Raw genomic sequence first — 20804 nt, 5'->3', positions numbered from 1 at the left:
ATAGGCGTGGGCTGGTCTTACTTAATGCCAGTAGGGGGATCTACAGAGTAAAGAGTGTGGAGGAAGGAAGTACATGCTTGAGCTCCTACTCCAAGAGCTTAATACTATTCTCCTGTGAGGCCCTTTACACTAGGAAGATTTCCAGAGTCAAGATACAGCTTTCCAAAAAGACCAGAGTGACCAGCAAGTTTCAGCTTTAAATACCCTGCTGTCGGTGAGGGAAAACAGGTTAGATACCCATCACCTAGAATAACTACCAGGCTATGCTAACTTCAAGTTTGTATCACACAGTGGACGCGTATATCCACAACTGCCTGCAATGGCCATTTAATCGCCACACAACAACCCGCCGTGCCTCCTCATCTGGTGCCAGAAACTGCACTTTGTACTTACTGCTGCCAGATGTGCCACAAGTTATATTTTTCACTAAGTAAAGAGAGACCTTTATACATTTACTTCTGGCCTGATTCTTCAAACCATCTTTCCACTTCAGTGCTGCACATGGCCTGAGGGAGTACACCATAAAACAACACCTCATCAAGGCTACTACCACTTCCATCTTCTGCACTGGCTCCTTAAGGACTCACTGCAGAGGTGGATCTCAGTTTATTAAAATGTGATAGAGTGACATGCTGGCAAATTCACAGCACTGCCAATGAATGGCCACACTTAAACACGTATAGGATAGCCATTTTGTGATACAATATTGTGAAATCATGTTGTTTGAAAGCTGGTCATCTCATGACACACATATCAGGAAAGGTAAGGAAGGACATATCTATAGTGTTTGCATACTGTTTTCACAGGCAAAGCCCTAAGCATTCAAAAATATTAAACCATGGGCAGCAAACATGAAATTTAATATAAGGAACTGCCAGATAATCTAAAACAATTTTTTTGTAGTTGGGAGGGAAGGAGGGATGGAATTAGAGTAGTCACTTCTCTTCTATTTGTGGTCAACAACTACATTACCTTCAACCCTTTCTTTGGATTTCCTGAGAAATATGTTCTCCATGTGAGTTATTTTTTTATCATTTGAATTTCTTATGCTGCTCAGGCAGAATTTTAGGGGATATGATTTTTCCATACAACGTCATCTTTTTACCTCTTTTGGATTTAACATCTATATTTTAAATGCTGTATGAAGATGTTGAATATTCTTCTAAGAAATTCCATCTGCCTGATGTATGATCTTTGGTGTCCTTTTCCCACCACCAGCCATCTTTTAAATAGGTTTTCATTTTATGTTGAACCTTTTTTTTATCTGACGCAAGTGAACATTTCCTTGAAATACATGACAGCACAAATAAATGGTCTCCAATATATTGATGTGATTTGTGCAAAGGGTGAATTCTCAGAGAGATTCTGTTAGAAAGAAGTCGAGGGAAGCTCAATCAATCGGACTTCAAAACATTCTTCAAAAGCTCTATCGAGAGACTATGAGCGGGTCGAATGTTAGATCTGTGATTTCTAGGAAGAACAGTGGAATGGCCCAGAACGTTAGAGAATATTTCTGATTTCAAGGTTACTTTTAACATTTAAAAATATGTACAAAGTAGCCTGTGCACAAATGCTATATGAAATAATGATAACCACACTAGCTCATTCATTTTATTGTTCATAAAACACCTTGTATGGACTATGTAGACTATATTAAATCTACAAAGAACGCCATGATTCTGTGATTTGAAGAGCACATACTGTATGACACTGTCAATGTTATATTTATGTTTATTTTATGTATTATGGTAATGTGTATTGTACAAGTAACATATTTGCTTTAAAGAGAAAAACTACCGGTAAATCCTCATAAAATTATTAGATTTGTTTTGCTTTTGGAACAGTCACTCAGTACAGAATATCTGTCTTTAGAGTCTTTCAATATTTAATTCCATTTTGATTAAAACTAGCATTTTACAAAGTTTTCAAAATACTAACAAATATATAATGAAATTACTTTTGAGTAATTATTATGATGCAATAACCTTTATAACACGTTAAGAGGGCCTATCAATTATTTTCATAACATGGTGGATTGTATGTTTTGGAAAGTCAGGAGAGATATGCAGTACTTCAATATAGTAAGCTAAAATTTAACATTCATATTCATGTCTGTATTAGCTGTATTTGGAAGGTTTGGAATTTTCAGCTGATTTAAATCAACACAGCTTGTGTGACCCAATTTAATTACAATGGGGCACATTAACTAACACCGGCACCTGCCTCTACATAATGTCGGCGTATCCACTGCTTATGCTAAAGGTAAGACAGCTTCCTGTCTGTCTCACATTTAGACAATTTTGTACCACTAAACCAGACATAGTAAATGAGGAATGAGATGGGCCTACTGGTCTGTCCGCTTCCCTGCCCATGCTACGTCCCTTTTTTTAGACCTGGCATAATTGAGGAAGAAGTCGCAGATTCTGCCGCAACATCACGTGCAACAGAATCTGCGCCAGATATACGCAATAAAAGTGGTGTATATCTGTTAATAAATGACCCCCAATGTCTTCCATTCAAATATACATCAGCTCATTTTTTTTATCCATATGTAAAGAGTATTAGAATCCTTATGATGGAAAATATGGCTTTTTTAGGCATTTATCTATGGAACTTGTAACGGTCACGTACACACACACACAGGGGGGAGGATAGTGACCACTGCGCTCCACCCTCACGAGTCCTGAGGACAGGGGACAACTGGATGGCAGTCCCTAACTTAGTATACGTGCGGGAAGGACAGACAAGACAAATAACGGATAGTGAACGGACCGGGTCAAAACCAAGAGGACAAAGCAGTACAGAGGGATAAGCAAAGAAAGGTCAGGAGAAGCCGGGGTCATAAATACCAGGAGAGTCGAGAAGTACTAAAGGAGTCGGCAAAGAATAGTCAGGTGGAAGCTGAGGTCAATATACCAGGAAGGATGCGCAGTACAGGAGGAGCAGGCAAAGGATCGTCAGGGAACAGGATCAGGTAAGTACACAGGTATCCAACAACTGCCAGGAACCTAAATTAACAGGCAACCTGTGGCCAGCAGGCTGCCTGTATTTATAGTGGGGAGTGAGGGTCATATGACGTGGCCAGCGTCCCATGACCGACAGACCGACCAGTCGAGCACCGAGTGATCAGCTCGGCGCTCAAGGCAGACCTAGGAGCAGGGAGCCTCCCAGCTAGCAAAGCCGCCCTGGGAACGAGGTCAAACACAGATCCGAAGCTATGCAGCAGGTCTGCGGCTGATGGGAGACTGAGTGTGCCTTCGGCACCCGGTTACAGACTGGAACTATGATGGTATATGATTTTTACAATGCTTTAATTATTTTCAAGACTTGCTTTCTGGTCATGCCACCTTGTAAAACTGCAAGTTCAGAGCTCAGTTGTTGCTCCTTGTGAATTATACCCTATCTATCAGCCCATCCCTTATCTGAGTACTTTGCCCTGACAAGAATATATAAATGTTGTGTGTGAATAACACTAACTTACTTTAATCACTGATGCCACCATAGTACACAGTTTTTGGTTACCAAGAAGCAGGGCACATCATTACAGGATCAGACAACACACAAGTGCAGATTTATCATAGCGCCGTAGCGTACAATGGTTAACGATAACCAGGCTAGCTGTCAGATGCTGAGACTGAATCATGACGAGGCCACAGCCCCCCCCCCCTTCCCTTGGAGGCCATAGTCTCTTCACACAGCTGATTGGCGGGGTGTCTTGAGTCAGATCTACACTGATGTTCATGACCTATCCCGAGTTCAATACTGTCCTCCCAGAAAAACCTTTTAATTTCCTTTGTTGCATATATGGCAAAAATCACATTTTAGTAAAGGTATGTTAAAACAATAAAAAAAAAAGGGGAGTTCAATCAGATCTCACTTCCATCTTCTTGCAGCAAATGCCATTGTGATTTTTTCAGTCGCAAATGGCGTTTTTATGTTATCCTCGCCAGGTTTTTAAAAAGGGGCAGTAGAAAAGGTGGGATGTGGGAGGGGGTGGCTATCAGCACCGTCACATTTATATTTACTCTAGAAAGTAGTAAATAATGCCTGAAATCTACTGGAGATTTCAGTTTGGCGCACGGACTGCTGGAGGAGGCCTGCACTTCATCATAAATTAAATGCTTTTTCTGGCAGTACCACATGCCGGTGCCTTGATATGTTCTGTGCAGTTATGTCTGTATCTACAGAGCAGACCGAATAACCACAGGTAGGAATGAACTTGAATAAGGGATATCATAGGAGGCGCTATCAGGTAATGAAGGCATGTGGCCAAAAACAACAATAATGAATCACTGTATACCAATAAAAAAGACGTCAGGGTATTACATATATAATTGTTTTTTCACTATTTTAACTAATATTATAGAAGCCAAATAATGGCAATATCAATGCAATGATTATTAAGGGATTACAACTAAAATATAATAGAAATGCTCAACTAACAGTGTCTGCTATACTGTACTTGATAAAGTTCTTACTGAAAAGTGAGGCTGCACATACACCCCATGTTTGTGCTTTCAATGCCATGCTTTGTGTATTGTGTCCAGCCTAGTTCGCAGCGTGCTCTTTAGTTTTAATCATGTCTGCACCTGGTGCGCTTGGCTGAGTGATGGGGCTTTCAAAATGTTCGAAAGCTAAGTGCTGAGAGAGGTCAGCAGTAGCAAAACTCAATAAAGCCCAAGGAAGTTTGATCTGTTATAAGCAACTGACAAAGCATTTCACAGGGGTATGAAATGTGGAGGTCAAAGAAAGGGCGTCCAAAAATAAAAACTTACACCCCAAAACACCTGGGAAACTTTATTTAACCTGCCTTTCCTCTGGCAGACTTTTAAGACCGACGATGTACATTGGTGTCTCTCACAGCATCTGTGTGATATGGGGCCACATGCATAAAATGGGCACTTTAATCTCTGCATTTTTGAATGAAAACTAGTTTAATTATGAGCTTGATCTTGCTTTATGCCAATTCAACAACATAAGATGGAATAAACATCTGACATGTTATAATATATGGTGCAACAACTGGCTAATCACATTTTCTTAGCGTGTGACTTGCATAAAGTGTAATGGTATGCATATTTTTCTATGTTAATACCTCTATATATTCATTGTCTATGATGAAATGTACACGCGCCCTATTCATTTCACAATATGTATACAGTTTATATGATCATGCATCATGTTAGGACTAAACATGTCAAGGAAGTGAAAGCATCATTTTAAAGAGTAACTGCATTTTAGAAAAAAATGTTGATTATCATACTGACATATTAAAGGTTTTCATCGGTGGTGGTCCGAATCGCTAGAACAAGGAGTTAGAAGCACTCTGCTAATCCCTGTCTTTCCTCACTTCTGAAGATAGGTTGAACACAGCCTCAATTGTGCAAGTCTATGAAATATCAAAAGTTTATGTAAAGTGTAGTTACGCTTTGAAAACCAAGCATAAGATCGCTTTTTTTCCTTTAGAATATTGTTTGACATGTGCCAGGAAGGAACTTAAAGGGGTTCTTTAGGATTATGACCAAGTCACCCATGGAGCTTGTGGTACCTAATGAAAAAATCTTATTCACCTGTTCCCCATCACTCCATTCTGGCAGTGTGGCTCCATTTTACTAATCTTTCATTCCTCTGCCTATTTACTTCCAGCCAGGGCACAGATGTGGTCATTCTGTTCTACAACTCCAGAATAATAGAAAGTGAGCATTAGTTTATGGAGATCATTTATTAAGACAGTCATTTTAGACGCCGGTCTAAATAAAGCCCCTGCTCTGGCGGTGGATCGCTGAAGTTATGTAGAAGCGCTGTCCTCCACATAACTTCGACGGATCCACTGCTGCATCCTAGCTGTCTTACATTTAGACCATTTTCTACGCCTAAACCAGGATGAGACAGGCCTGCCAGTGCCACGCCCACTTTTTTAGACCTGGCGTGAGCGGGGGAAAAGTTGCAGATTGTGGCAATATGCTCCTAAAATACGCCTAATATAGGTGTATTTCAGGTTAATAAATGACACCCTATACAGTCAGGTCCATAAATATTGGGACATCGATACAATTCTAACATTTTTGGCTCTACAGTCGTGGCCAAAAGTTTTGAGAATGACACAAATATTAGTTTTCACAAAGTTTGCTGCTAAACTGCTTTTAGATCTTTGTTTCAGTTGTTTCTGTTATGTAGTGAAATATAATTACACGCACTTCATACGTTTCAAAGGCTTTTATCGACAATTACCTGACATTTATGCAAAGAGTCAGTATTTGCAGTGTTGGCCCTTCTTTTTCAGGACCTCTGCAATTCGACTGGGCATGCTCTCAATCAACTTCTGGGCCAATTCCTGACTAATAGCAACCCATTCTTTCATAATCACTTCTTGGAGTTTGTCAGAATTAGTGGGTTTTTGTTTGTCCACCCGCCTCTTGAGGATTGACCACAAGTTCTCAATGGGATTAAGATCTCGGGAGTTTCCAGGCCATGGACCCAAAATGTCAACGTTTTGGTCCCCGAGCCACTTAGTTATCACTTTTGCCTTATGGCACGGTGCTCCATCGTGCTGGAAAATGCATTGTTCTTCACCAAACTGTTGTTGGATTGTTGGAAGAAGTTGCTGTTGGAGGGTGTTTTGGTACCATTCTTTATTCATGGCTGTGTTTCTGGGCAAAATTGTGAGTGAGCCCACTCCCTTGGATGAGAAGCAACCCCACACATGAATGGTCTCAGGATGCTTTACTGTTGGCATGACACAGGACTGATGGTAGCGCTCACCTTTTCTTCTCTGGACAAGCCTTTTTCCAGATGCCCCAAACAATCGGAAAGAGGCTTCATCGGAGAATATGACTTTGCCCCAGTCCTCAGCAGTCCATTCACCATACTTTCTGCAGAAGATCAATCTGTCCCTGATTTTTTTTTGGAGAGAAGTGGCTTCTTTGCTGCCCTTCTTGACACCAGGCCATCTTTCAAAAGTCTTCTTCCTCACTGTGCGTGCAGATGCGCTCACACCTGCCTGCTGCCATTCCTGAGCAAGCTCTGCACTGGTGGCACTCCGATCCCGCAGCTGAATCCTCTTTAGGAGACGTTCCTGGCGCTTGCTGGACTTTCTTGGACGCCCTGAAGCCTTCTTAACAAGAATTGAACCTCTTTCCTTGAAGTTCTTGATGATCCTATAAATTGTTGATTGAGGTGCAATCTTAGTAGCCACAATATCCTTGCCTGTGAAGCCATTTTTATGCAACGCAATGATGGCTGCACGCGTTTCTTTGCAGGTCACCATGGTTAACAATGGAAGAACAATGATTTCAAGCATCACCCTCCTTTTAACATGTCAAGTCTGCCATTTTAACCCAATCAGCCTGACATAATGATCTCCAGCCTTGTGCTCGTCAACATTCTCACCTGTGTTAACAAGACGATTACTGAAATGATCTCAGCAGGTCCTTTAATGACAGCAATGAAATGCAGTGGAAAGGTTTTTTTGGGATTAAGTTAATTTTCATGGTAAAGAAGGACTATGCAATTCATCTGATCACTCTTCATAACATTCTGGAGTATATGCAAATTGCTATTATAAAAACTTAAGCAGCAACTTTTCCAATTTCCAATATTTATCTAATTCTCAAAACTTTTGGCCACGACTGTATACACCACCACAATGGATTTGAAATGAAACAAACAAGATGTGCTTTAGCTTCAGACTATCAGCTTAAATTTGAGGGCATTTACATCCAAATCAGGTGAACGGTGTAGGAATTGTAACAGTTTGCATATGTGCCTCCCACTTGTTAAGGAACCAAAAGTAATGGGACAGAATAATAATCATAAATCAAACTTTCACTTTTTAATACTTGGTTGCAAATCCTTTGTAGTCAATTACAGCCTGAAGTCTGGAACGCATAGACATCACCAGACGCTGGGTTTCATCCCTGGTGATGCTCTGCCAGGCCTCTACTGCAACTGTCTTCAATTCCTGCTTGTTCTTGGGGCATTTTCCCTTCAGTTTTGTCTTCAGGAAGTGAAATGTATGTTCAATCGGATTCAGGTCAGGTGATTGACTTGGCCATTGCATAACATTCCACTTCTTTCCCTTAAAAAACTCTTTGGTTGCTTTTGCACTATGCTTTGGGTCATTGTCCATTTACACTGTAAAGCGCCGTCCAATGAGTTCTGAAGCATTTGGCTGAATATGAGCAGATAATATTGCCCGAAATACTTCAGAATTCATCCTGCTGCTTTTGTCAGCAGTCACATCATCAATAAATACAAGAGAACCAGTTCCATTGGCAGCCATACATGCCCACGCCATGACACTACCACCACCATGCTTCATTGATGAGGTGGCATGCTTAGGATTATGAGCAGTTCCTTTCCTTTTCCATACTCTTCTTTTCCCATCACTCTGGTACAAGTTGATCTTGGTCTCATCTGTCTATAGGATGTTGTCCCAGAACTGTGAAGGCTTTTTTAGATGTCATTTGGCAAACTCTAATCTGGCCTTTCTGTTTTTGAGGCTGGTTTACATCTTGTGGTGAACCCTCTGTATTCACTCTGGTGAAGTATTTTTTTGATTGTTGACTTTGACACACATACACCTACCTCCTGGAGAGTGTTCTTGATATGGCCAACTGTTGTGAAGGGTGTTTTCTTCACCAGGGAAAGAATTATTCGGTCATCCACCACAGTTGTTTTCCTTGGTCTTCCCGGTCTTTTGGTGTTCCTGAGCTCACCGGTGCGTTCCTTTTTTTTAAGAATGTTCCAAACAGTTGTTTTGGCCACGCCTAATGTTTTTGCTATATCTCTGATGGGTTTGTTTTGTTTTTTCCAGCCTAATGATGGCTTGCTTCACTGATAGTGACAGCTCTTTGGATCTCATCTTGAGAATTAACAGCAACAGATTCCAAATGCAAATAGCACAATTGAAATGAACTCTGGACCTTTTATCTGCTCATTGTAATTGGGATAATGAGGGAATAACACACACCTGGCCATAGAACAGCTGAGAAGACAATTGTCCCATTACTTTTGGTCCCTTAACAAGTGGGAGGCACATATGCAAACTGTTGTAATTCCTACACCGTTCACCTGATTTGGCTGTAAATACCCTCAAATTAAAGCTGACAGTCTGCAGTTAAATCACATCTTGTTTCATTTTGAATCCATTGTGGTGGTGTATAGAGCCCAAAATGTTAGAATTATGTTGATGTCCCAATATTTATGGACCTGACTGTATGTTTAAAATTCTTATATTTTTCATAAGGTATGAATTTTAGGAGTGTATACTGTACAAAGGGGTAAAGTCACTGAACACATGTATAAAATAATATTTATAAAATAATATTTTCTGGTCTAAAAAAAGTTGCAAACTGCATATTTGCAACTTTTTTAATGCCACTTGTAACAAATGTTGTCACAAGTTCCAAAAATGGGTTGTGACAAGGGCTAGAAGGGGTGCCTGGCACATTTATTCTCATTCACATCAGTTTAGACACACAGAGTGCCTGGGGATGCACCACATTTCTAATGAGGTCTGGTCTTCAACATAAATTAGGAGCATCATCTGGCAATGCAGGGGTTATAATAAATCATTGTAAAATGCCATTCTATGATAAATTTCCACCTTAATGCTCAAGCCTAATAATATACTACAAAAAAGATAAAGAAAATAGAATGGGAGAATACGTTTTGCCATAGTTTGTGGTCTGTACTTATTTTAACCCCTTAACGCATAATGCCATACATGTACGGCATTATGCGCAAGGGATTGTATGGAGCGGGCTGCTGCTCTGAGCTCTCTCCATACATGGCGGGTATCGGCTGTATAATACAGCAGGAACCCAGTTGAAATGACAGGGATCTGCTTCGATGCGGAAACTGGCCATTTAACCCCTCAAATGCCAAGTTCAATAGCAATTGTGACATCTGTGAGTCTAGGCAGAGGGAAGGGGCTCTGATGAGTTACCATGACAGCCTGGGCCCTGCTGAAAGTTCCCAAGCCTGTAATGGTAAGCTGCCTGTGAAACTATGCATGAGGCAATGAAAATCATATAGACCATAATAGTTCTCTATGAGACAAGCGATCAGAAGTTTAAAAATATATAAAAATATAAAAAATTCTAATCATCCTTATTTCCCAATTTTACATATAAAATAAATAACCAATAAAAAACACAGGTATTGCTATGTCTGAAAATGTCTGAACCATTAAAACATGAAAACATTTTTCCTGGGCAGTGAACACAGTAATGGGGGAAAAATAAATAAAACCACATGATTCACCATTTCTAGTCACCTTTTCCTCCATAAAAAAATTTAATAAGTGATAAAAGAGTCGTACGTACTGCAATAATTGCACCAATAAAAAACACAGTTTACCTCACAAAAAAGTTCATTAAATTTTACTCCACAAGGAGTTTTTTCCCATTTTCCAGTACAAGACATGGTAAATTTCATTGTGACATTAACAAAATACATCTTGTCCCACAAAAAAATAAGGCCTCATATGGCTATGTGAACTGAAAATTTCAAAAGTTATAGCTCCTTGAAAGTGGGGAGCAAAAATCCAAATCACAAAAATGGGCCCAATGATTAAGGGCTTCAGGATATTAAATTATTTAGGAAGTCTGGTCTGAGGTTTGATTTATTTAGGGGTCTGGCTTGAGGTTTAAATTTATTTTGGTATCTGGTCTGTGGTCCATGTTTATTTAGATGTCTAATCTTGGTATGAGGTTTAGTCTGTGGTTTAAATCATTTTGGGGTGTGGTCTGAGATCTGAATTTATTGAAGGTTCTGGTGTGGGGTCTAAATTATTTTTACAGTCTGATCTAGGATGCCTATACAACCCATATTTCTACTTATTTCCTGGGAGCAGCAGAGAGGCAGTCAGTTTTCAGACCCTGAAGAGGAGAAGGGCAGGCCAGCTTGTCCTGCAGAACAGAGAGAGAAAGAGCTTGAAAATAGTGAGTATGGCTGGCTTGGCACTGTGCACCCCTATCTCTCCTTCTAAGCCTCTACTTTTTATTAGCAGTGGAGGAAAAGGATAAGCCATGGCTACCGGTGCGGATTGGCTACTGGTGCGGATCACCAAGTTGGACAGAGTGAAACAAGAAATCTATTAAGCAATGGAAGAAGATAGGAAGCAGTAGGCAGCTCATGGAAACCCCCCCCCCCCCAGTAAAATGTATAAGTGATCTGCTAGTTGCATCACCCCAGATGGTTGGTTTATGTTCTTTAGCCGTGACACAGACACTATAACGTGTCCATGTTATGAATGTATGAAGCCATTCTTATTCTGGCCAGTTATTAAAGGTTATGTTTTAAAGTAATTCCCTTTTGGATGTAAAATAATAATTAGCAAATGACCTATTGTTACTGGCAGTGAATGTGGAACCACTGCATCAACCAACCAGTGTCACTTTGGGCTGATTCTAAGGGTGTATCCTGGTGATCCATTGGTTTTCAACCTATAACCCCTATACAGAGACCTGGCCTTCACTACAGGGGAGCCACCAGGCCACTACCTCTTGGAATAGTCCCTGCATGATTGGCAGCTGACCCACTGGGGTCAGAAACAATGGTGCAAAGCACTTAGGCAATACTCAGACAATACTCGTAGTCAGGAAGCAGGCTGCATCAGGGCAGGCAGAGTTTGTGAGAATCTGTGAAACTAGTCCAGGCAGGCAGAGTCAATTAACAGACAGAGGTCGGTACACGGGCAGACAAACAGAATAACATACCTTCACTGGTATCTAGCAAGCTAGGAAACCCATAGGAAACCCATAGGGGAAGGTACCATAAATACCCTAGAGGAAAAGCCATTGACTGAAGGAAACTAGGGCATGTGTGTTCTGGCCCTTTACAAGCTTAGAAGCACATATGCACCCTAGAGACTGGCCAGGAGGCCATCACATAGAATTGCAGGTTGCGGCCAGCAGATGATATGTGAGATGCTGGCAGCTGGACCCACTGCTGTTGGATAGCAGAGATTATAAGGGCTCATGTACATGGCCATTGAATGAGTCCGCAATCCGGAAGGTCGTGCGGACGGAGGCACGGAACCCCATGGAAGCACTACGGAGTGATTCTGTGGGGTTTCTCTCCATGCCTCCGCACTGCAAAATAAATAGAACATGTTCTATTTTTTTGGGGTGCGGACAAACCATGAACCCATTCAAGTTGAATGGGTCTGGATCCGTTGCGGCAGCCGCACAGATGGTGCTCGTGCATTGGGACCACAAATTGAGGGCCCCAATGAACGGAACAACTGAACAACGGCCGTGTGACTGAGCCCTAAGACAGTCTGGGCTGCCTGCACAGAAAGAGAAGCAGGATGAGTTACATGGTATCTGTGGGGGCACTGGCCACTATTGCAATACCTATTTTATTAAATATGAAACCCATTATGGGTTGTACCATTCCCTTTCCAGTGATGTTTAAAATTACAATTCGAGCACGATAACTCTGCATTGAATTATTAAAGTACTGACCAGTCCATGTCACATTATCTTCCCAGCAACCATCTGCTCTGCAAGGACAGTATTGAAACTCTTGCTGACAGGCAGTCTTGAGATTATATAGATAACCTTCTGCAGATACTGAGAAGTGTTGCTTGAGAAATTTCTGTTAATTGCAATATTTTGTTTAACAATATTTTCTTTTTTTGTGAGATTTTGGCGGTTACGAAAATAGAAAATGTGCATTTATAAATATGAGATAGATATTTGTTTTATCATTAATTGTTTACTGAAGCTATTTTGTCCATTCAACGGAATGGAATGAATCCTAGCTGTTATCAAGGTCAGTTAGACTAGGTTCACACCTGCGGTGAAGGCTCCGACAACAGCCTATATCACAGAATGTGGCAAAACAAATAATAATATATATATATATATTGGGAGGGGTTACGCTCAGGATCGCCGTTGCTGGTGTCAAAGGACACTTGTCTGTTCCATCCAATTCAGATCAAACACCGAGGTATAAGTTTTAGGCCTCATGCACACGACCGTTTTTTGGGTCCGCATCCGAGCCGCCATTTTGGCGGCTTGGATGCGGACCCATTCACTTCAATGGGGCCGCAAAAGATGCGGACAGCACTCCGTGTGCTGTCCGCATCCGTTGCTCCGTTCCGCGGCCCCGCAAAAAAATATAACATGTCCTATTCTTGTTCGCAAAACGGATCAAGAATAGGCAGTTATATCAATGGCCGCCCGTTCCGTTCCGAAAATTGCGGAAGGCACACGGACGGCTTCCGTTTTTTGCGGATCCGCAGTTTGCGGACCGCAAAAAAAAAACGGCACGGTTGTGTGCATGTAGACTTAAGCTGACTTGTAGCCAGATTTATTGATGAGGTTGCAGATAAAATAACAAAACAGCAAAAGAAAACCTCGCCTGTCCGGCACTTACTATACAGAAGATGTCCCTGTCTATCTGCTGGAGGGCTTCTCCCTGTCAGCTCACAAAACAAGACTTTCAGCAACCTTTTGCTCACATTTCACTCATTCACACAGACAGACTTTGTGTCCCCGAGCAGAGAGACTGACTGACCTCCTGGCTCTGTTATATCCCCCCCCTCAGTGCTGCTTCATTAATTACCTCACAGGTGAGAGTCTTCCACCTGCTACTTCACATAGGAGAGGAATCTTGGGGAAATCTACCTCCTTCCACCACCAATCCTGCACTGGTGTCACTATATATGTGTGTGTATACACAGGTGTTTCCTGCAGAACGCCAATATCCATGCTGAAAATCTGACAGACCCCATTGTATACAATGTCCATAGTGAAGTTCCAGCTCACCTGAATCTTAGTTAACCCCTTGTGCACGGAACAAAATAGCTTAAGACCTTGATAACGTGGTAAAAATGCAGCTCCAGCACTTCAAGGTAGTTGCGTTGCTTGTTTCTTTATTTCAGGTAACAAAATTCTAACTTGTAGACAAATCCTCACACTCCAACACCAGTTTACATGTTAGTCCTGATCAGGTATGACTAAGGCCTCTTTCAGACGGGCGTTGCGGGAAAAGGTGCGGGTACGTTGCGGGAACATGCAGGATTTTTCCGTGCGAGTGCAAAACATTGTAATGTGTTTTTGCATGCGCGTGAGAAAAATCGCGCATGTTTGGTACCCAAACCCGAACTTCTTCACAGAAGTTCGGGCTTGGGATTGGTGTTCTGTAGATTGTATTATTTTCCCTTATAACATGGTTATAAGGGAAAATAATAGCATTCTGAATACATAGTAAAATAGCAGTGGAGGGGTTAAAAAAAAAAAAAAAAACAATTTAACTCACCTTAATCCACTTGATCGCAGAGCCGGCATCTCTTCTGTCTCCTTTCTTTGCTGTGTGCAGAAACAGGACCTGTGGTGACGTCACTCCGTGATGTGGTCCATCACATGATCCATCACCATGGTAAAAGATCATGTGATGGATCATGTGATGACCGGAGTGACGTCACCACAGGTCCTGTTCCTGCACACAGCAAAGAAAGAAGACATCAGCGATGCCGGCTGCGCGAGCAAGTAGACTAAGGTGAGTTAAATAGTTTTTTGGTTTTTTTTAACCCCTCCAGCGATGTTTTACTATGCATTCTGTATCCAGAATGCTATTATTTTCCCTTATAACCATGTTATAAGGGAAAATAATAATGATCGGGTCTCCATCCCGATCGTCTCCTAGCAACCGTGTGTGAAAATCGCACCGCATCCGCACTTGCTTGCGGATGCTTGCGATTTTCACGCAACCCCATTCATTTCTATGGGGCCTGCGTTACGTGAAAAACGCACAAAATAGAGCATGCTGCGATTTTCACGCAACGCACAAGTGATGCGTGAAAATCACAGCTCATGTGAACAGCCCCATAGAAATGAATGGGTCGGGATTCAGTGCGGGTGCAATGCGTTCAACTCACGCATCGCATCCGCACGGAATACTCGCCCGTGTGAAAGGGGCCTAAGGGCTAAGTGTCTGAAACACGTAAACTGGTGTTGGAGTGTGAGGATTTGTCTACAAGTTTTTATTTTGTTACCTGAAATAAAGAAACAAGCAAAGCAACTACATTGAAGTGCTGGAGCTGCATTTTTTACTAAGACCCCATTGTAATCAAGAGGATTCCTAGGGTGACAGCGGTATCCTGCATATGGCAGATCCAGAGATCCTGCCATTCTGTTCCTATGCCACAACAGAATAGCGGGATTTCTGCGCATATGTGAACATATCCTTACAAACATATTAAAACCGCCTATATCTTATCTCTCTTTCTAGTCAAAGAAAATAATGTTGTTTAATGGAGTACAAAGCATACTGTGAACAGAGTCTTAAAGAGAACATATCACCAATTTTTTTTCTGCCAGTTAAAACCAGATATATCATTTTTTTTCTTATCTGTTTTTATTTCCTGATAGCAGATTTTTTTTACATTTTATTTCCTGAACATGATTCAACTGAGCTGTTTTAGCTCCATTTGGAGATACTTTACAGCAGCCACCAAGTGCCATAGATATAATGGACAGCAGGGACCGCATTGACTTCTATGGGAGAGGTAAGGAGGGAGTAGATAAGCTAGTCTGCTAGGCCTCATGCCATTGATAAAACTGCCTATTCTTGTCCGCAAAACGGTTATATATTTTTTCGCGGACCACAGAACGGAGCAACGGATGCGGACAGCACACGGACTGCTGTCTGCATCTTTTGCGGCCCTATTGAAGTGAATGGGTCCGCATACAAGCCGCAAAAACTGCGGCCCGGATGGGGACCCAAACAACGGTCGTGTGCAATAGGCCTTAAGGTGGCCATTAATAGCTGTCAGCTTGCTTGGCCGATAGCTACTTCTCCTGACTTACACACACACTCTCACGTCCGTATGAGAACACGTATGTGTTCAGCTTGAGGAGAGAAGAGTAAGCCCCCAATAAACATCACTGGATGCAGCTTATCTCCCCTGAGAACAAAGGATCAGGCATGTTGGAGCTCACACAGGGCCAACTTACCATATGTGCAAACTGTGAAGCTGCACATGGTCCCAGTAGCTAAGAGGGGCACCACCACCTTGAAAGCATCTTCTTACTATTTATTAGATTTCACGAAAGGACTAAATGAGTTTCATGGTTCATAGTAACTATAAAGATCAAGGAGCCCCTATACAATTCTTGCACAGGGGTCCTCTACTGTCTGCTGTCTGCCCCTACATCATCTATTGGGGGAGAGTTGAAATACTCCCATACACTTAGGATATTGTGCCAGTTCTGCCAAAGTGGCAGACCTTGCCTTTACGTCTCTGGGCACCATAACATGTAGTTGGTGATTTCAGACTCGGTCTGCTTTCCCCTCACTTGGCAATGGGCTGAGGGTCTTGTGCGGGCTCACATAGCCCGTAGAAAGGGAGGGGAGGCAGTGGGACCTCTTCTGATCAGCACCACAGAGACTGCAATGGTTGCCTCTTCACTGACCTTTACTATACTACAGTATTTTTACAGTGGTTTTCTTTTCCCTTTTAATACGTGTGTGGTAACAGTGCGATCGCCTGAACAAACATAGTGTGAAAAGTGAAGCTGCCGACGAGAACAGAAAGATGAAATTTGAATAGCACCGTATTGTTAAGTGAATGTACAGGTGGCAGATACTAAGACCTTTTCCAGTCCATTGAATTGTAATGGTAATGCCTAGTACAATGAATGCTCAGCTAATAATATTCATTGTATTATGATATGCAATACCATTAGAAATGCATTACGATAGCACACTTAGTGTTACTGAATGGGAACATTATAGATGATGCTTAAATAAACACGGCACCGAAGACAGCGGCAATAGAAAGATACCTGCAGGTATAAGAAAAGGAGACATTTTTTGTACTGTATAGCAATTTATACTGTACTAATAAGTATGCAGGTATGATTGAAATATTACAGCATTCTGGAACTGAGCAAAGCAAACGTATATATGATTTACATACAGCTTTATTTATCTTCCCGCAATCCTAGATGGTTCTGTAAATGGCATTTAATATATAATGCCTGATTATGTATATTTTAAGAATTAGTATTTTCTATGAATGCAGTTGTCATACATCCTGGAGCATTGTACAAATGCAGTACTGCAGGCTACAACGTGGTTGCTCTCTGGGATAATTAGGTTGTAAATCATAACTAAGCAAAGATAATTTGATGTTTTCCTGTGTAAAACTACATATGACAGATTTATTTTGTATCTAACAAACTCAGCCCTACTACAGCGTTACTCACACCTGGTTTTATGTGGCATGCGGAAAAATGCAAAACGGGGCTCCCCTTTCACCCATTGCATACAATGTGCACAGCTATTCAGAGGCCAAATAAGGGTAGGTTCACACTGTGAAATTCTCATTTTTGGGCATATTGCATGTTACAATTCATATTTAGTCTGCAGGAAAGCCGTCTCCTATTGTTTTTAATGGGAATCCACGTCATAGTTCATATACAGCAAATTTTTGCATTTGCACATTTGCTCTCCATGTTGGGGGGAAAAAATGTGGACCTATCACTTACTGATGTGAATTCTGCACTTTAAACCATGGTGTGCAGTCAGACATGGATTGATCCCATTAAATGAAGATAATCCGCATACAATTTAAAGCATAGCAAACAGCAAATCCAGGGTCATCCTCCGATTTCTGAACTTGGATTCTATTCCAAATACACAGATTTTACCAGAGGTAACATCTTCCTTGCTAGTATAGATTAATGCTGCTAAATACTTCAACAATGCCAAAATAAATAAGACTACCCTACAGTATACTGTATGCATAGTACAGTGAGGCTACTTTCACACCTGCACCTTCCCTTTCCGCTATTGAGATCCGTCATAGGATATCAGTAGCGGGGGAAAAACACTTCCGTTTTGTCCCCATTTATTGTCAATAGGGACAAAACTGAACTGAACGAAACGGAGTGCACCAGAATGTATTCCGTTTCGTTTTGTTGCGTCCCCATCGCGGACAGAATAACGTTGCATGCAGCGTTTTTCTGTCCGCGATGTGGTGCAGAGCAAGATGGATCCGTCATGACTCACAATGTAAGTCAATGGGGACAGATCCGTTTTACTATGACACAATAGAAAACTGATCCGTCCTCCATTGACTTTCAATGGTGTTCATGACGGATCCGTCTTGGCTATGTTATAGATAATACAAACGGATCAATTCATAACGGATGCAGACGGTTGTATTATCATGATGGAAGCCTTTTTGCTGATCCGTGATGGATCCAGCAAAAACACAGATGAGAAAGTAGCCTTACATAGTGCCTGGCAGCCTATCAAAAACTACAGGTTGGGGGTTTACTGGTATAAAACCTATGTAATATTCTGTGATGTGTGTATTTCATGGGTCATATGCTAGGTAACCCGTAGAGTACTGTGAATTACAGTGTAGCCATAGAATGCCTCCATATACTGCCATAACAATACTGCCAGATACAGCCCATATAGTTTCACTAAGTAATACCCATATAAGGTTATAATAGACAGTCGTTGTCACCCCCCTCTCGGATTGCTATTGGGGGTGTAGTCCTCAGAGGCCCTTTAAACACTAAACATGCACAATTGGTCAACCTCTAACATAAACTATGTTTTTTCCACTTCATATCTTCCCAATACTTCATATGGCAGATTATATTCTAATTTCCCAATCACAAATACACAAACTAAGGCAATTTAGTATAAACACAATGCGGGAATAATCACTTTCTAAACACTCCATCAAGCCATGCTGCCACATAGAAAAGTCATGACCAAGAACTTTAATAAAGGACATCTGTTTAGTTGCTCTGATTATAATAAATAAGGTGGTGCTACTGCCTCCACTGATCTACCCTTTGTACTCGTGCTCATCAAAATAAAAAATAAAATTATTATAACAACCAATAAGGATGACAATATAATGGGTGATTTTTTTAAAGGCGTTCCTCATGCTAATGAAAAATATAGACAATACAAACGTGTGCTGAATACTCAGTAGATGATGGCACCATATATCTGAAGTATTTAGTTTTCAGTTTCATTATCTTTCCCAATTCTATGCTGCACATTAGTTTTTTTTTTTATATCTAAAGGCTGTTACAAATATAACAATGCAATATAAAAAATTGTAACATGGTAGCTACGCATTTCATCACAGGAATATGTGAAAGACATGATTACAGCACGCATTCGATAAGCTTCTGCAATGTCACAAGATTTATTTCCATCCAGTATTGCAAAGCCTTCTCCGGCACATCTCAAAGATTCTCAATGGGGTTAAGGTCTGGACTCTGTGGTGACCAATCCATGTGTGAAAATGATGTCTCATGCTACCTGAACCACTCTTTCACAATTTGAGCCCGATGAATCCTGGCATTGTCATCTTGGAATATGTCCGTGCCTGTCACGGATGGTGTACAGGAAACAAGACAATACCATATAAACAATGTCTCTCTGGATCCACAACTAAGGAACAAAGGGAGACCCCTGCAATAGACCTGCCGCTGCTCAGCCTATGCGAACACCCCAAAGGTGGATGGCCGCATATCCACGTTCCTCGGCTATCTATTACCTGAAGACCCTACAATAGTGAAGGGACACGACCACCGGCTCCCTACACTGACACGGAGGGAGTCAGGGTCACCTGGATCCAGAAAAGACAAAAACATAAATACATAAACAGCACTTATCTTGCAGACGAATGACGACTGACGACTGGGAACAGGGAACTGGGAACTGGGAACAGCATGCACACACACTCCAGGAAGTTGTATCAGCCGCACACTACTGCATTATGGGGAGGAACTTAAAGGGTAGCGATCAGTCTAACTGCATGACAGCTGAGATAGACTAACGAGATGAGAAACTAAACCAAAACAAATAAATTCAAGGAGGAGGATCTGAGAAACTCCTGTGAGCGCTTCTCAGCTGTCTGGCTGTGACAGTGCCATCATGGAGGAAAAAATCCATTGATGGAATAACCTGGTCATTCAGTATGTTCAGGTAGTCAGCTGACCTCATTCTTGGAGCACATACTGTTGCTGAACCTAGACCGGACCAACTGCAGCAACCCCAGATCACAGCACTGCCCCCACAGGCTTGTACAGTAGGCACTAGGCATGACGCGTGCATCACTTCATCTGCCTCTCTCTGCTTACCCTGATGCATCCATCACTCTGGAACAGGGTAAATCTGGACTCATCAGACCACATGTCCTTCTTCCATTGATCCAGAGTCCAATCTTTATGCTCCCTAGAAAATTGAAGCCTTTTTTTCTGGTTTGCCTCACTGACTAGCGGTTTTCTTACAGCTACACAACTGTTCAGTCCCAATCCCTTGAGTTCCCTTTGCATTGTGCATGTGGAAATGCTCTTACTTGAGTTCTACTGTTGTTTTTCTTCGATTAGATTTCACCAAACGTTTAAGTGATCGCCGATCACGATCATTCAGGATTTTTTTCCCGCCACATTTCTTCCTAGAATATGATGGGTCCCCACTATCCTTCCAGTTTTTAATAATGCGTTGGACAGTTCTTAACCCAATTTTAGTAGTTTCTGCAATCCCCTTAGATGTTTTCTTTGCTTGATGCATGCCAATGATTTGACCCTTCTCAAACAGACTAACATCTTTTCCACGACCACGAGATGTGTCTTTCGACATGGCTGTTTAAGAAATGAGAAGCAACTCATTGCACCAGTTGGGGTTAAATAACTTAGTGCCAGCTGAAAGATAATCGCCCATGCAGTAATTATACAATAGGAGGCTCATAACTATTTGCTTAGTTAAATCCAGGTGGTGACTTTTTTTTTGGAAAGGCAGTTTATACA

Source organism: Bufo bufo, chromosome 1 (genome assembly GCF_905171765.1).
Source record: "Bufo bufo chromosome 1, aBufBuf1.1, whole genome shotgun sequence".
In the NCBI taxonomy this organism is placed as follows: domain Eukaryota; kingdom Metazoa; phylum Chordata; class Amphibia; order Anura; family Bufonidae; genus Bufo; species Bufo bufo.
This window is presented reverse-complemented; position numbering follows the sequence as displayed.